Below are 18689 nucleotides of genomic sequence, written 5' to 3'. Positions count from 1 at the left end.
GATGACTTTGAGGGGTTCAAGATTTTAGTGGAGGAAGTAATTGCAGATGTGGTGGAAACAGCGACAGAACTAGAATTAGAAGTGGAGCCTAAAGATGTGGCTGAATTGCTGCACTCTTATGATCAAACTTGAATGGATGAGGAGTTGCTTCTTAAGGATGAGCAAAGAAAGTGGTTTCTTAAGATGGAATCAACCGCTGGTGAAGATGCTGTAAACATTATTGAAATGACAACAGAGGACTTAGAATATTACATCACATATTTGATAAAGTAGCAGCAAGGTTTGAGAGGATTGATTTCAATTTTGAAAGAAGTTCTACTATGGGTAAAATGCTTTCAAGTCGCATTGCGTGCTACAGAGAAATCTTTCATGAAGGAAAAATTAATTAACGTGGCAATTTTCATTACCATCTTGTTTTTAAAAATTGCCACAGCCACCCCAACCTACAACAACCATTACCCTGATGAGTCAGCAGCCATCAACACTGAAATGAGAACTTCTGCTAGCAAAATGATTATGACTCACTGAAGGCTCAGATAATTACAAGCATTTTTAAGCAATAAACTTTTTTTTTTTTTCTTTTTAGATGGAGCCTTGTTCTGTCGCCCAGGCTGGAGGGCAGTGGCGCGATCTCAGCTCACTGCAAGCTCCACCTCCTGGGTTCACGCTGTTCTTCCGCCTCAGCCTCCCAAGTAGCTGGAACTACAGGCACCCACCACCACAACTGGCTAATTTTTTTTTTTTTTTTGTATTTTTTAGTAGAGACGGGGTTTCACCGTGTTAGCCAGAATGGTCTCGATCTCCTGACATCGTGATCCGCTTGCCTTGGGCTCCCAAAGTGCTGGGATTACGGGCGTGAGCCACTGCGCCCGGCCTCAATAAACTATTTTAATTAAAATTTGTATATCATTTTAAGACAATGCTATTGCATACTTAATATACTACAGTGTAGTGTAGACATGACTTTTAAATGCACTCAGAAACCAAAAAATTCATGACTTGCTTTATGTGACATTTACGTTATTGCAGTAGCATGGAACTGAACCTACAATATCACCAAGATATGCCTGTATAGATGCTTTTGTATGTTCATGTATAAGTAAAATAAATTAAAGCAATGACACAAGGGACAGAAGGGAGGAATTTGAGATTTTTTTAAATTACAAGGTACTTGCATAACCCATGAAGTTGTATAATGTTATTCAAAAGTGGACCCGGCTGGGCGCGGTGGCTCACGCCTGTAATCCCAGCACTTTGGGAGGCCTAGGTGGGCAGATCACGAGGTCAGGAGATCGAGATCATCCTGGCCAATCTGGTGAAACCCCGTCTCTACTAAAAATACAAAAAATTAGCTGGGCATGGTGGCACGCTCCTGTAGTCCCAGCTACTCGGGAGGCTGAGGCAGGAGAATTGCTTGAACCCAGAAGGCGGAGGTTGCAGCGAGCCGAGATCGTGCCACTGCACTCCAGCCTGGGGACAGAGTGAGACTCCATCTCAAAAAAACAAACAAACAAAAAGTGGACCTGTATTAGTTGTTGCAAAAGTATTGTTGTAAAAAGTAAATTGTTGTAAAAAGTAAATTGTTGTAAAAAAGTAAATTGTTGTAAAAAGTAAACTGTTGTAAAAGTATTGTTGCAAAAATATTGCAAACTCTAGTGCAATGACTAAAAAAAATAAAAAAGTATAATTAATATTTCAAGAAAGGAGAGAAAAGGGAATATATAAAATGCACTTAAAACCACAAAAAGAAAAAAAAATGTGGAAGACAAAAATAAGAACCAAGAACAACAAATAGTAAAGTGCAAAAAGTACAATAGATATTAATACAAATATATCAATAATTATCTTAAATATCAATGGCCTAAATACATCAAAGAAAAGACAGAGGTTGCCAAATTGGATCAAAAACAAGACTCAACTATATGTTGTCTGTAGGAACCCACTTTAATTATAAAGACACATATAGATAAAAAGTAAACAAAGATATGCCACGCTAACAGTGATCAAGAGTAGTTTCAGACAGAGCTGACTTCACTGCAAGGAAAGTTGTCAGGGATAGTGGAGCATTACCTAATGATAATTGGGCAAATACTTAAAAAAGACATAATGATCCTTAATGTGTATATGTATGCACTTAAAAATAGCACATCAAAATACATGAGGCAAAATCTGATATAACTGTGTAGAGAAATAGATGAATTCACTATTATAGTTGGTGACTTTCACACCCTTTTGTCAGAAATGGACAGATCCAGCAGGCAGAAAATAAGTAAGGATGGTCTAACAGAACATCATTGTTAATAAACTGTATTTAACTGAGGTGTATAGGCCACTATATCACAAACAGGAGATTACCTTCTTCTCAAGTTTATGCAGAACATTCATCAAGATAGACCACATGCTGGATAAGAAAATAACACCTTAACAAGTTTAAACGAATATAAATCATACAGTATTCTGTTCTCAGACCACAGTAGAATTAAACTATAATTAATAACAGAATAGCATGGAATCTATGAATTGCTTTTGGCAGTATGGCCATTTTCACAAATTGACTCTTCTTATCCATGAGCATGGAATGTTTTTCCGTCTGCTTGTATCCTCTCTGATTTCCTTAAGCAGTGGTTCGTAGTTTTCCTTGAAGAGGCTCTTAACTTCCTTTGTTAGCTGTATTCCTAGGTATTTTATTCTCTTTGTGGCAATTATGAATGGGAGTTCATTTATGATTTGGTTTGTCTGTTGTTGATGTATAGGAATGCTTCTCATTTCTGCACAATGATTTTGTATCCTGAGACTTTGCCGAAGTTTCTTACCAGCTTAAGAAACTTTTGGGCTGAGTCCATGGGGTTTTCTAGATATAGGATCATGTCATCTGTAAAGAAAGATAATTCAACTTCCTCTCTTCCTATTTGACTACGCTTTATTTCTTTCTCTTGCCTGATTGCCCTGGCCAGAACTTCCAACATTATTCTGAATAACAGTGGTGAGAGAGGGCATACTTGTCTTGTGCCAGTTTTCAAGGGGAAAGTTTCCAGCTTTTGCCCATTCAATATAATATTGGCTGTGGGTTTATCATAAATGGCTATTATTTTGAGGCATGTTCCTTCAATATATAGTCTATTGAGAGTTTTTAACATGAAGAGATGTTGAATTTTATTGAAGGCCTTTTCTGCATCTTTTGAGATAATTATGTGGTTTTTGTCTTTAGTTCTGTTTATGTGATGTATTACATTTATTGATTTGCATATGTTGAACCAGGCTTGCATCCTAGGGATGAAGCCAACTTGATGGTAGCATATAAGCTTTTTGATGTGTAGCTGGAATCAGTTTGCCAGTATTTTATTGAGGATTTTTCCATCAATGTTCATCAGAAATATTGGCCCGAAGTTTTATTTTTGTTGTTGTTGTTGTAGTATATCTGCCAGGTTCTGTTATCAGGGTGATGCTGGCCTCATAAAATGAGTTGGGGAGGAGTCCCTCCTTTTCTTTTCAGAAGAAATATTACCAGCTCCTCTTTGTACCTCTGGTAGAATTCAGGTGTAAATGCATCTGAACCTGGGCTTTTCTTGGGTTGGTAGGCTATTTATTACTGCCTCAAATTCAGAACTTGGTTTTGGTCTATTCAGGGATTCAACTTCTTCCTGGTTCAGTCTTGGGAGCATGTATGTGTCCAGGAATTTATCCATTTCTTCTCGATTTTCCAGTTTACTTGCATAGAGGTATTTTTGCAATCTATCCATCTGACAAAGGCCTAATATCCAGAATCTACAAGGAACTTAAGCAAATTTACAATTTTCTTGTAAATTTTATTGAGGATTCAATAAACAACTCCATTAAAAAGTAGGCAAAGGACATGAACAGACACTTCTCAAAAAAAGACATATATGCAACCAACAAACATGAAAAAAAGCTCAGCATCACTGATCATTAGATAAACGCAAATCAAAACCACAATGAGATACCCTCTCATGCAAGTCAGAATGGGTATTAAAAAGTCAAGAAACAGCAGATACTGGCAAGATTGCAAAGAAATAGGAATGCTTTTACACTGTTGGTGGGAATGTAAATTAGTTTAACGATGTGGAAGACAGTATGGTGATTCCTTAAAGATTTAGAACCAGAAATATCATTTGACCTAGCAATCCCATTATTGGGTATATACCCAAAGGAATATAAATCAGCCTATTATGAAGATACATGCACGCAAATGTTCAGCGCAGCACTATTCACAATAGCAAAGACATGGAATCAACCCAAATGCCCATCAATTATAGACTGGATAAAAAAATGTGGTACATATCCACTATGGAATACTATGCAGCTATAAAAAGGAATGAGATCATTTCCTTTGCAGGGACATGGATGGAGTTGGAAGCCATTATCCTCAGCAAACTAACACAGGAACAGAAAAACAAACACCACATATTCTCACTTATAAGTAGGAGCTGAACAATGAGAACATATGAACACAGGGAGAGAAACAACACTCACTGGGCCTGTCAGGAGATGGTGGATGGCAGGAAGAGCATTAGGGCAAAGAGTTAATGCATGCTAGGCTTAATACCTATGTGATGGGTTGACAGGTGCAGCAAACTTTCATGGTACACATTTACCTATGTAACAAACCTGCACATCTTGCACATGTATCCCAGAACTTAAAAATAGTAATAATATTAAAAAAAACAGAAAGTTATCTGAAAAATCTCAGAATATTTGGAGATTAAACAACATACTTCTACGTAACCCATGGATCAAAGAAGAAATCTTAAGAGAAATTTTAAGATACGTTGAACTAAATGAGAATGAAAATACAATTTATCAAAATGTGTGGAATACAATGAAAAGAGTGTTCAGAGGAATATTTATAGTATTGAATACATGTTTACAGAAAAAGAAAAACGTAAGATTAATCACTTAAGCCTCCACCTTAAGAAACTAGGGGAAAAGGTTTAAATTAAATCCAAAGTAAGGAGAAGGAGATAAATAATAAAAATTAGAGCAGAAATCAATGAAATTGAAAAAATAAAACCAATAGAAAAATCAACAAAACTGAAAGCTGGTTCTTTGGAAACATCATTAAAATTGATAAGTCTTGGCTGGGTGTGGTGGCTCACATCTGTAATTGCAGCACTTTGGGAGGCCGAGGTCGGCAGATCACAAGGTCAGGAGTTTGAGACCAGTCTGGCCAAGGAGTTCGAGACCAGACTGGCCAACATGGTGAAATCCAGTCTCTACTAAAAATACAAAAATTAGCCAGGCATGGTGGCACATGCCTGTAGTCCTAGCTACTCAGAAGGTTGAGGCAGGAAAATTGCTTGAACCCGGGAGGCAGAGGTTGCAGTGAGCTGGGATTGTGCCACTGTACTCCAGCCTGGGCAACAGAGAAAGACTCCGCCTCAAAACAAAAGAAAAAATAAAAAAATTGATAAGTCTCTAGCCAGGCTAACAGAGAGAAGGGAAGAGGGAGTGGGAGAAGAGGGAGGCAGAGGGAGAGAGTAAGAGAGAGAGAGAAGACACAAATTACTAATATTGTAAGATCACCACAGATCCTATTGAAACTTAAAGGATAATAAAGAATTATGAACAACTCTATACCCACAGATTTTATAACCTAGATGAAATGAGCCAATTGCTGAAACATATAATATTTCAAAATTTAATCAAGAAAAAATTGACAATATGAGCATGGCTAATCTAGTAAATAATTTGAATCAATAATTTATTGCCTCCCAAAATAGAAATCACCAGGTCCAAACAGTTTTATTCATGAAGTCTACCCAACATGTAAGGAAGAACTATGCCAATTTTCTATAATCTATTCCAGAAGATGATGCAGAAAAAGTATTTTTGAACATATCCTGTGACACCAGCATTACTCAAACACCAAAACAAGACAAAAGGCATCATGAGGAAAAAACAAACACACAACCAAGCTAAAGACCAATATCGTTCATGAACATACATGCAAAAATTCTCAACAAAATATCAACAAATCATATTCAGCAATGTCTAAAAAAATTATCCACCACGACCAAGTGGGTTTTATACCAGGTATGCAAAGCCGATTTAACATTTAAAATCAAATAGTGTAATCTATCACATCAACGAACTAAAGAAGAAAAGCCACATGATTATATCAACAAATGCAGAAAATGTATTTGACAAAATCCAACACCTATGCATGGTAAAAACTCACAGCAAACCAAGAAAAGAATATTTACAAAAAACCTACAGCTAACATCATATTTAATGGTAAGAAACTTGCAGATTTTCCACTAAGATCAGGGAGAAAGCAAGGATGTCTCCTCTCAGCACTGCTTTCTACTATCATACTGGATATCTGGCTAATGCAATAAGACAAGAAAAGGAAATAAAATTGGAAAGAAGAAATAAAACTATGGCCACAGATGAATTGATCATCTATGTAGAAAATCCAAATAATCAACAAAACAACTCCTGAAACTAATAAATAACTAAAATAAGATTGCAGGATACTAGGTTAACATACAAAAGTTAATCACTTTTCTACATATAAACACAGATGCAAAAATGTACAAGTGAAACTCGAAATTAAAGACACTTTACCATTTACATTAGCACCTCCCAAAGTGAAATACTTAGGTATAAATCTAATAAAATATGTATAAGATCTATGTGAGAAAAACTGTGAAATTCTGATAACACATATAAAGAATAACTAACTAAATAAAAAGATATACCATGCTCATGGATAGGAAGGCTTAATATTGTCAGTTCTTTTCAAGTTGATCTATAGATTTGATGCAATCTCAATTTTAAAACTCAGCAAGTTATTTTGTAGATAACAACAAACTGATTGTAAGGTTCATTTGGAAAGGCAGAACACCCAGAATAGCCAACACAATATTAAAGCAGAAGAACAAAGTCAGATGGCTGACACTACATAACTTCAAGATTTACTATAAAGCTACAGTAGTCAAGACAATGTGTTGTTGGCAAAAGAATGAACAAGTAGATCAATGGAACAGAATAGAGGGCCAAGAAATAGGCCCACATACATATGGTCAACAGATCTTTTCCAAAAGTGTGAAGGCAATACAATAGAACAAGGATGGTCTCTTCAACAAATGATGCTGGAACAACTAAATATCTACATGCAAAATATAAATCTTAGATACACACTTAACATCTTTCACGCAAATTAACTCAAAATGGATGATCAACCTAAATTTAAAATACAAACTATAAAACCCTAGAAGATAAGCTAAAATAAAATTTAAATGATCTTGGAAATAGTAATGACTTTTTAGATAAAACACCAAAGGCATGATCCATACAATAAATAATTGATAAGTTGGACTTCATTAAAATTAAAAACTCCTGCCTTATGAAAGATGATGGCAAAAGAATTAGGATAAGTCACAAGCAGTGGTGACTGAGGTGGTTGGGGCAAGATGCATGAGGAGGTTGGTTGGAAGGGATCGACCAGGGGACATGACATCAGTGGCTGGAGGCAGTACTTGAGCTTGAAAGACGGTGCTTGTGAAGACTCTGGCTGCTTCTCCCCTCCCCACCAGTAGTAATTTCTGGAGAAAACACATTCACAGTTAGTACTTTCTACAGATGCTAACATTTGGTGAATGGTTGCTCTTGGTCACAAGATTTAGAAGACACAATATCCATCCTCCTAGATTGGTTCTCTTTTCATATGGATCTTCTGTTTCTATGTTTTTTTAAGAGAACTTTTTGGGAAATATTTTGGATTACAATTGCTCATCCTTATCTATGCAAAGAAAGTAAAGATATTGTTGGGATTTTTAGGAGCTTTTCCTAAAATGATTCTCATACACCTTAGAAGTGCTTGAGGAAGAGTAATGAAGGTGGCATGAACCCTTAATCTCCTGGCTGCATGCACGGTCATTGTTGAAGCAAATGCCGACATAATTTAACACTCTTGGTGTATTAAAGAAAATAAGTTTGCAAATAAGCATATTAAGTCTACTGATGGAGCCTGTGGGCAGTGAATATTTATATGAGGACTCTGATCCTAGAGGCAAATAACAAGATGCAGAGGCTGGAAAGCATATAGAATCAGGAAAAAAGTTGTTTAAAATGACCCACAATGTTAGGAAAAACATTAATGTGATTGGCTAAGGCTTGAAGGATCTCTTCCAGCACCAGCACAGGAGGACATCAGTGTCTCCATACCATGTGCAGCAAATTCAGGCCAATCCAGAACCTGAAATGGATCTGGAAAGCCAGAATGCATGTGCTGAGACTGATGGTGTCTCCACCCACTCCACAGCTCTGAATCATGTCCTACAGAAGATTAAAATACCACCTTAGATGAAGAGAGGAACAAGCTTGCGTAGTAGGTAGGACAAGCCAGAAGGCCCAAGGGAAGTTACCAAATCAGGAAATATGGCTAGGAGATGACAGCTGTTATGCAGTCAGGTCAACCTAGGTCTTCATCCACAGCTGATTCCCCTATCAGCTCCACTATAATGGAAATAACTTGTGCTGCTGCTGCTGCATGTCTGCCAAGAGAGGAGGGAACTGCAGAGTGGATTAAGTGGTTGGAAGTAAGCAGCCTCACCCAGACATCTAGTGCAGTGGTCTCCAGTACTAATGGCAGCATTCACACAGACTCCATGGATGGAACGGCAGACCCTCAGTGAAAAAAAATCCTGCTATTGTTCACCTGCAGCAGAAGATCCTGATGCTCACATAACAGATCAAGATTGCACAGCCTGGGATGACAGCATTGCTGAGTACTTGAAGCTTGCCAATAGCTCGGACAAGTAGCAGGCTGGCTGAATCAAGCAGGACTTTGAGAAGAAGAACCAGAAATCTGCCCAAATCATCCTCCAGGTACAAAAGAAGCTTGAGCACTACCACAGGAAGCTGTAAGAGGTGGAGCAGAATGGGACCCCCCAGCATCCAAAGGATGTCTTTAGGAACATGAAGCAGGGTCTGAAGGATGTGGGAGTGAAGGTGACTGGCTTCAGTGAAGGTAGGGCAGGTGGTGTCAAAGGTAGATTTTCCAGTTTCTCTCAGGCCAGCTATTCAGCAGCAGGGACCATGGTCTCAAAGCCCAGAGATTTTGCCTCAATAATTTGGAACAAATTTGGCAGTACAGACAACATCTGTAACCTGAAGTACTGTTTAGAGGTAGGGCAAGTGGATGATGAGGGGAAGGCTTTGGGAGTGATTTTGAACTTTCATTGATGCCCACAATATGGCAGTCAGGAAGATTGTCCTAGGACCATTATAGGCTCAGCGCGAGTTAACAGCAGCACTGGTGGCATAACTGTAGGAACATCCAGCTCCAAAAACAATACCCTGCACATACAAAGCCTGGGATTTGATACACTATTACATGAGATCCAGGAGATCTGAGAAACCCAGGCCAGGCTAGAGAAATCCTTTGACACCCTCAAGGAACATTATCAGAGATACAATTTGTTAATAATGAAGACCTTATGGGAGGAGCGAAATAGATATGAATGATTAGAAGAATAATAAAATGACCTAAAGGAGCTTCACCAGAATGAAATCTTGAACTTGAAGAAGGAATTGGCCAGCAGGGAAAAAATTTGCATATCAGGATGGGCCTGGGAAATCCAGGATGCATGCCAGATCTGCGTCTCTAAGATAGAGCTGGATATTCATGATGCAGCACTAGCAGGTGGTGGAGCTAAAAGGGCTGGAGAATGCTACTGCCTGGAATCTTCTGGACAAAGTCATCGACATCCTCCTGGCTGTCATGAGAGTCCTTTTGGTCTTTTTCTCCATGGTAGCCAACAGTGTGGCCCCCCTTATGAAAACTTGCAATGCAGTGTTCAGTACTTTATTCCCTGTGGTTTTCATTGCCTTTCTCTGGAAGCACCAGGCTGGCCCCCTCAGCTATGTGAAATGATTCTTTTCATCCCCAAATGATGCTGGCACAGAAGGCATTGTTCATTTTTCTCTGGCAAATGCATGCAACAGGAAGTTAGACAGCAACTTACCGACTCTGAAGTTTTCTACAACCAAAGGGTTAAGTGAATCTGTTTACGTATAGAATGATGTTTTATTCACAAGAGACATAATTACGATAGTACTTTTTATATTTTATCCAAAAATTTTTTGGGGTGAAAATCTTGGATAATTTTTATGTAGCATGATTTTCTTTGGAATGTGAATCTTAAACAGTTATTTAACATGAACCAACAATCTGAAGTATACAGCTGTTGTCTACGTCCATACCACCCTGAACACACCAATCTCATCTGAAGTATACTGCTGAAAGAAAAGAATGTTAATGAGCAATAAGAAATTATCTGAAGTTTCAGAGTTCACTGGTAATAGTAAATACACAGAAAAACAGAATATTATAACACTGTAAACTAGTCATATCTTGACTAGAAAGATAAAGGGGGAACCAATCAAAAATAATAACTACAACAACTTTTCAAGATATAGACAGTACAATAAGATATAAATAGAAACAACAGAAAGTTTAAAAGTGGGAAGATAAAGTGTGAAGTTTTTATTAGTTTTTCTTTTGCTTCTTTGTTTATACAATTAAAGTTCAGTTGTTATTAGTTTAAAATAATGGGTTATAAGGTATTATTTGCAAGCTTCATGGTAACCTCAAACCAAAAAACATGCAACGCATACATAAAAAATAAAACAAGCAATTAAAACATACTATCTGACAAACTCACCTTCACCAAAAGTAAGACAGGAAGGAAGGAATGAAGGAAGAGAAAACTACAAAAGAAAACCCAGAAAACAAATAAAATGGCAGAAGTTAGTCATTATTTATCAATAATAACATTGAACACAAATGGATTAAACTCTCCAATCAAAAGACACAGACTGGCTGAATGGATTAAATAAAAATGATAAGACTCAATGATCTGTTGCCTACAAGAAACACACTTCACTTATAAAGACACACATAGACTGAAAATAAAGGGATAGAAAAATATATTCCATGACAATGGAAAACAGAAAAGAGCAGGAGTAGCTATATTTAGACAAAATAGATTCCAAGACAAAAACAGTAAGAGAAGACAAAGAAGGTCATTATGTAATGATAAAGAGGTAAATTCAGCAAGAGGATACAATGGTTATAAATATATATGCTCCCAACACTACAGCATCCCAACATGTAGAGCAAATATTATTAGAGACACACAGAGAGATAGACCCCAATATAATAAGAGCTGGAGACATTAACACCCCACTTTCAGCATTGGAAAGATCTTCCAGACAGAAAATCAATAAGGAAATATTGGGCTTACTCTGCACTGTAAGACAAATGAACCTAATACGAATTTACAGAACATTTCATCCAGTGGCTACAGAATACATATTCTCCTCAGCATAAGGGTCAGTCTCAAGGATAGACCATATATCAGGTGACAAAACAAGACTTAAAACATTCAAAATTTTGAAATAATATCAAACATCATCTCTGACCATAATGGAATAAAACTAGAAATCAATATCAAGAGGAATTTTTAAAACTATACAAGCACATGCAAATTAAACAATATGCTTCTAAATTACCAGTGGTCAATGAACAAATTAAAAAGGAAAGTGAAAAAATTTTTGAAACAAATTTTAGTGGAAACACAACTACTGAAATCTATGAGATATAGCAAAACCAGCACTCGGAGGAAAATTTATAGCAATAAGTGCCTACATCAAAAAAAGAAGAAAAACTTCAAATAAACAACCTAACAATGCATCTTAAGGAACAAGAAAAGCAAGAACAAACCAAACCCAAAATTAGGAGAAGAGAAGAAATAAGAATCAGAGCAGAAATAAATGAATTTGAAATGAAAACAATATAAAAGATCAACAAAACAAACAGTTGGTTTTTTGAAAATATAAATTTGACAAACCTTTAGATAGAATAAGAAAAAAAGAAAACACCTAAGTAAATAAAATCTGAGATGAAAAAGGAGATATTACAATTGATACTGTAGAAATTCAAAGGGTCATTAGTGGCTACTATGAAAAACTATATGCCAACAAATTAAGAAATCTAGAAGAAATGGACAAATTCCTAAACACATAAAATCTAGCAAGGTTGAACCATGAGGAAATCCAAAATTTGAACAGATGAATGACAAGTAATGAGATTGAAGCTGCAATAAAAAGTCTCTCAGTAAATAAGATCCCAGAACCCAATGGACTGCTTAATTCTGCCACACTTTTAAAGAAGAACTAATACCAATTCTACTCAAATTGTTCCAAAAAATAGAGGAGGAGGGAATATCTCCAAACTCATTCTATAAGGCTTGTATTACCCTGATACCAAAACCAATGACACATAAAAAAAATGACAGGCCAATATCTCTGATAAATATTGATGCAAAAATACTCAAAAAATTACTAGCAAACTGAATTCCACAATACATTGAAAAGATCATTCATCATGACCAAGTGGAATTTATCCCAGGGTTGCAAAGATGGCTCATCATATGCAAATCAATGTGATAGATCATATCAACAGAATGAAGGATAAAAACCATATGATCATTTCAATTCATGCTGAAAAAGCATCTGATAAAGTTCAACATCACCTATTGAAAAAAACCATCAAAAACCTGGGTATGGAAGGAACATAACACGATAAATGCCATATGTGACATACCCACAGTTAGTATCATACTGAATAGAGAAACTGAAAGCCTTTTCTCTAAAATATGGAAAATGACACGGATGCTCACGTTCAACAGTATTCCACGTAGCACTGGAAGTCCTAGCTAGAGCAATCAGACAAGAGAAAGAAATAAAGAGCATGTAAGTTAGAAAGGAAGAAGTCAAATTATCCTTCTTTGCAGATATGATCTTATATTTGGAAAAGCCAAAAGGCTCCACCAAAAAACTATTAGAACTGATACATTCAGTAAAGTTGCAGGATACAGTATCGACATACAAAAATCAGTGGTATTTCTATATGCCAAGAGTATAGAATATGTAAAAGAGATCAGGAAAGTAACTCCATTTGCAATAGCCACAAATACAATTAAATTTCTAGGAATTAACCAAAGAAGTGAAAGTTCTCTACAATGAAAACTATAAACACTGACAAAAGAAATTAAAGAGGACAAAAACATTGAAAGATATTCCATGTTCATGGAGTGGAAGAATAAATATTGTTAAAATCCCCATACTACCCAAAGCAATCTATAGATTGAATGCAATCCCTGTCAAAATGCCAAGGATATTGTTCACAGATATAGAAAAAACAACCTTAAAATTTATATGGAACCACAAAGGATCCAGCATAGCCAAAGCTATCCTGAGCAAAAATAACAAAACTGGAGGAATCACATTACCTCACTTTAAATTACACTACAGAGCTATAGTAACCAAAACAGCATGACACTGGCATGAAAACAGACACATGGACCAACGGAACAGAACACAGAACCCAGAAATAAAACCACACACCCACAGTGAGCTCATTTTTAACAAGGTGCCAAGACATACATTGGGGAAAAGACAGTCTCTTCAATAAATGGTGCTGGGAAAACTGAATACCGATAGCACAAGAATGAAACTACACCTCTATCTCTCACTGTATACAAAAATTAAATCAAAATGACTTAAAGACTTAAATATAAAATCTCAAACTATGTAACTACTAAAAAAAAAAAAACCTTGGGGAAACTCTTCAGGACATTGGACTGGGCAAAGATTCCTTGAGTAATACTCCACAAGCACAGGCAACCAAAGCAAATAGGGACAAATGGGAATCACATCAAGTTAAAAAGCTTCTGCACAGCAAAGGAAACCATCAACAAAGTGAAGAGACAATTTTCAGAATGGGATAAAATATTTGCAACTATTGATAAGACAATGGATTAATAACCAGAATATATAAGGCGCTCAAATAACTCTAAGAAAATATCTAATAATACAATTAAACAATGTTCAAAATATCTGAAAAGACATTTCTCAAAAGAAGACATATAAATGGCAAATAGATGTATGAAGAGGTGCTCCACATCAATGATCATCAGAGAAATTTAAATAAAAACTACAATGAGATATCGCCTCACCCCAGTTAAAATGACTTGTATCCAAAATATAGTCAATAACAAATGCTGGCAAGGATATGGAGAAAAAGGAACATTTGTATACTGTTGGTGGAAATGTATATTAGTACAACCACTATGGAGTACAGTTTGGAGGTTTCTCAAAAAACTAAAAACAGAACTAACATGGGATCCAGCAGTCCCACTACTAGGTATATACTCAAAAGAAAAGAAATTAGTATATCAAAGATATAAGATGTATCTGCACTCCCATTTATTGCAGCACCATTCCAATACCCAAGATTTGGAAGCAATGTAAGTGTCTATTAACAGATAAGTGGATAAAGAAAATGTGGTACATATACACAATGAAGTACTATTCAGATGCAGAAAAAAGAATGTTATTTCTGTCATTTGTAACAACATGGATGGAACTGGATGTTATTATGTTAAGTGAAATAAGCCAGACACAGAAAGACAAACTTTGCCTGTTCTCACTTATTTGTGGAGGCTAAAAATGAAAACAATTGAATTTATGTAGATAGAAAGTAGAAGGATGATTATGAGAGGCTGGGAAGGGTTTTGGGTGGGGGTGAAGCATAGAGGATGATTAATGTGTACAAAATATAGAATAAATATGATCTAGTATTTGATAAAACAACAGGATGACTACAGTTAGCAATAATCTATTGTACATTTTAAAATAACTAAAAGAGTATAATTGGGTTGTTTGTAACACGAATAAAGTATAAATATTTGAGGTAATGAATATGCCACTTATTCTGATGTGATTACTATGCATTGTATGCCTGTATCAAAATATCTCATGTGCCCCATAAATGTATACACATACTATGTACCCACAAAAATTTAAAAATAAAACAAAAAAGACAAATCACAGACTGGGAGAAAATATTTGAAAATGACACATTTGATTAGGAAGTATTATCCAAAATATACAAAGAACTATTAAAATCCAACCATAAGAAAATGAACAACTGCACTTTGGGAGGCCGAGGCGGGTGGATCACGAGGTCAGGAGATCGAGACCATGGTGAAACCCCGTCTCTACTAAAAATACAAAAAATTAGCCGGGCGTGGTGGCGGGCACCTGTAGTCCCAGCTACTGGGAGAGGCTGAGGCAGGAGAATGGCGTGAACCTGGGAGGCGGAGCTTGCAGTGAGCCGAGATTGCGCCACTGCACTCCAACCTGGGTGACAGAGCGAGACTCTGTCTCAAAAAAAAAAAAAAAAGAAAGAAAATGAACAACCTAAAAAAAAATGGCAAAAGACCTGAACAGACATCTCGCCAAAGAAGATAGGCAGATGGTATGTAATTATATAAAAATATGTCTATATCATGTGTCATTAGCAAATTGCAAATTAAAACAATGAAATACTACTACCCAACTATTAGAATGGCCAAAATCCAAAACACCTTCAACACCATATGCTGGCAAGGATGTGGAGAAACAACAATCCTCATTCATTGCTGGTGGAAATGCAGAATGTCACTGACACTTTGGATGACAGTTTGGATATTTCTTACAAAACTAAACATACTCTTATCATACAACCCACCAATCACCTTCCTTGGTATTTACCCAAATGAATTGAAGACTCGTGTTGAGAAAAAATCTGATAATAGATGTTTATATAGCTTATTCATAATTCCCCAAACTTGGAAGCAACCAAGATGTCCTTCAGTTGATTATCCTTGGATAAATCAACTAATATTCTTCAGTGAGTGAGTGATAAATATTATTCTGGATGGATAATATTTCATCGAGACAATGAAATATCATTCAGCACTAAAAATAAATAAGCTATCAAGTTTGAAAAAGACATGTTGGAACCTTAAATGCATATTTACTAACTGAAAGAAGCCATTCTGAAAAATCTACATACTGTATGATTCTACCTATATAACATTTTGGAAAAGACAAAAACCATGGGATCATAAAAATATTAATGATTGCCAGGGATTAGGGCAGGGAGGAATGGGTAGGCAGAACACAGAGAGATTTTGGAACAGTGAAAGTATTCTATATTATACCATAGTGACAAATAGTTGTCTTTATATACATGTTAAAACACTGAGAATGCAACATGCCAAGACTGAAGCCTAATGTAAACCCTGGATCTTGGGTCATGAGAATGATGATTATAACAGCTAAACTTCTTATTTTTTATGTCTTTAGACCTTATTCTTATATTGGCCTTGCTACCTTTTGCAAAAACAAAAATATCCTTTATCTGTTTTATCCAAAAAGGAGCAGTGTTTTTCCTAGGATGCATTTGATTTCATCTCCCTTGTACAATTTACACAAACGATCGGTAGCTTTTATTCATTATCCAAAATGTTAAAATTCTGCCAACTAACTCATATAAATAGCAAAAGATTATAGAATAATAAAAGTTTATAATGAAAGGCAACACTCACTGAATTCACTCTTCTCCTTCTCAGTCTCACTTCTGTGAAGCAAAAACTTATAAATAGGTATTTATTTTTAAAAATCATCTAGTGATTGTCTCCTTAACTTTAAATATTACTAAGTGATCAATAATTTAATGCATTTTCAAATGATGACCAAACATTAAAAATACAAATTCACTTATAAAACCTACCTTCTTTTTTACTTTTCTCTCACTTTTGTTTTTACTATTTTTCTATTGTTTATCTTTAAATAAGAAATTTAGTGGCATAACATTTATAATATTTTCTACTGTTTTTCTCTCAAACCTATTTTTTTGGATATTCCACCTATCCTCTCACAAACTGAGTGTTATGTGTTGTCTCTGAGATATTCATTTCATTAGGAAAAATACAAAAGAATACAAAGAGAACAAAGAAGACAAATTCTTGGCTTGGAGTTTTATCATAACCAAGACAACTAAGACTTTTAACTGGCAAAGGCTGTGTGTTTTGGACTCAAAGGTGGAAATGTTAAAAGAAACAGAGAGTACAGTCTATGCAGAAAAAGCCAACCACTTTTGTTCCTCTTTGGGTAAGGGATTATAAGAAAGCATCAACACATATACTTAAACGATAGGCCACAAATTCCCAGAGCATGGTCAAAATTTGTTTTGCCTGAAAGCGCAGTTTACAAAAGAAGGAAGAGGATAAAGAGAAGATGAGGAGGACAAGGGAAAGAGGAGTAAGAGGAGGACACAAAGTGAAAAAGAAGGTCAGGAGGAGGAAGAGGAGAAAAGAATTTGCATGTCACAGACTATATCATATGCTATAATTTGATTCACATTAACATTGCAGATGTAGACCCTGTAGCCTTTTGTGTTTGACACCAACTTCAATCTTCCAGATTTCAAAAACTTTAGACAGCATCTTTTCACCATACACCATGTTAGGAATATTAAGCACCTACGCTTTTCTCCATTCATCTTTTTCTTTCACCTTCCCAACACATGTCAGCTAAACTTACCTTACCTTTTATTATACATTATCAAAGTTGAAAATTTTACAATCTGCCCTCCAGCATTATTTCATGCTTCTGTTTTGTCAATAAGTTAGATTTTTCAGTTGAAAAGCAACAATTATATTATTATGACTGTAAATAAGATTTAGTGTGTCATCAATGTGCTAAGATTTATCTCTTTTACAATAGGTTTACCAGTAAGACTGTCAAGCAAATCAAAAGAACATGACTCTAATATATAGGTGAGATGGCAAAAACTGCAATTACTTTTACACCAACCTAATATCTATTGAGACTCCATAACTGTTCAAAATTTGCACTATTTTAGTTTGCATTTGCCTAATATTTGGACAATGAGTTTTATATATGTTTTTCTTTTTTTTTTCCTGAAATGTCTAACTTATTGTTATTAGTCTTAGGTTTGCTGTTTAGGGAAAAATTTATTGTTGTCACCATTTCAGTCATATCTCTTTTGTCAATTTTTCTATTGCTTAGAATCCACTTCATTCTTCTTTAGTTTCTTTGTGTGGTAAAAAAAACACATAAGAAATATATCCTTTAAACCAATTTTAAGGGTATAATGCAGCATTATTAACGATATGCACATTGTTATACAGCCAGTCTCAAAAACTTTTTATCTTGTATGACTGAACTTTATACCTATTGAACATTTGTCCATTCCTGTGGCCCCTGGCCACCATCATTCTTCTTTCTGTTTCTCTGAGCTTAACAACTTTAGATACCTCATATAAGTAGAATCATATGGGATTTGTCTTTCTGAGAGTGGAATGTTGCACTTAGCATAATGTCTTCAAGGTTCATCCATGCTGTAGCATACAACATGCTCCTTTTTTAAAAAGCTGAATAATATTTCATGGTGTGGAAAAATAGGTAGGTAGGTAGGTAGATGGATGGATGGATGGATGGAAGGATGGATGGATGGATGGATGGATAGATAGATAGATAGATAGATAGATAGATAGATAGATAGATAGGGCCATTCTTCTGCCTATGGACATTTAGTTTGTTTTCCCTTCTTGGCTATTGTGAATAACGCTGCAATCGAACATGGTAGTGCAAATATCTCTTCAAGGTCCTGTTTTCAATTCTTTTGGGTAAATACCAGAAGTGGGATTGCTAGATCATATAGAAGTCCTATTTTTAATTTGTTGAGAAACCTCCATACTCTTTTCCTTATCAGCTTCACTACTTTACATTCCCACCAACAGTGCACA

General features: G+C 35.8%; 1 pseudogene; it reads left to right on the top strand.

Moving 5' to 3' along the window:
• Nucleotides 1-7983: 7983 nt before the first annotated feature.
• LOC129485765 (transmembrane and coiled-coil domains protein 1-like) lies at nt 7984-10254 on the top strand (annotated as a pseudogene).
• Nucleotides 10255-18689: the final 8435 nt, after the last annotated feature.

The sequence above is a fragment of the Symphalangus syndactylus genome, chromosome 7, assembly GCF_028878055.3.
Source record: "Symphalangus syndactylus isolate Jambi chromosome 7, NHGRI_mSymSyn1-v2.1_pri, whole genome shotgun sequence".
Taxonomy (NCBI): Eukaryota; Metazoa; Chordata; class Mammalia; order Primates; family Hylobatidae; genus Symphalangus; species Symphalangus syndactylus.
The sequence above is the reverse complement of the archived record's forward strand: the minus strand, read 5'-3'. Positions and strand labels throughout refer to the sequence as shown.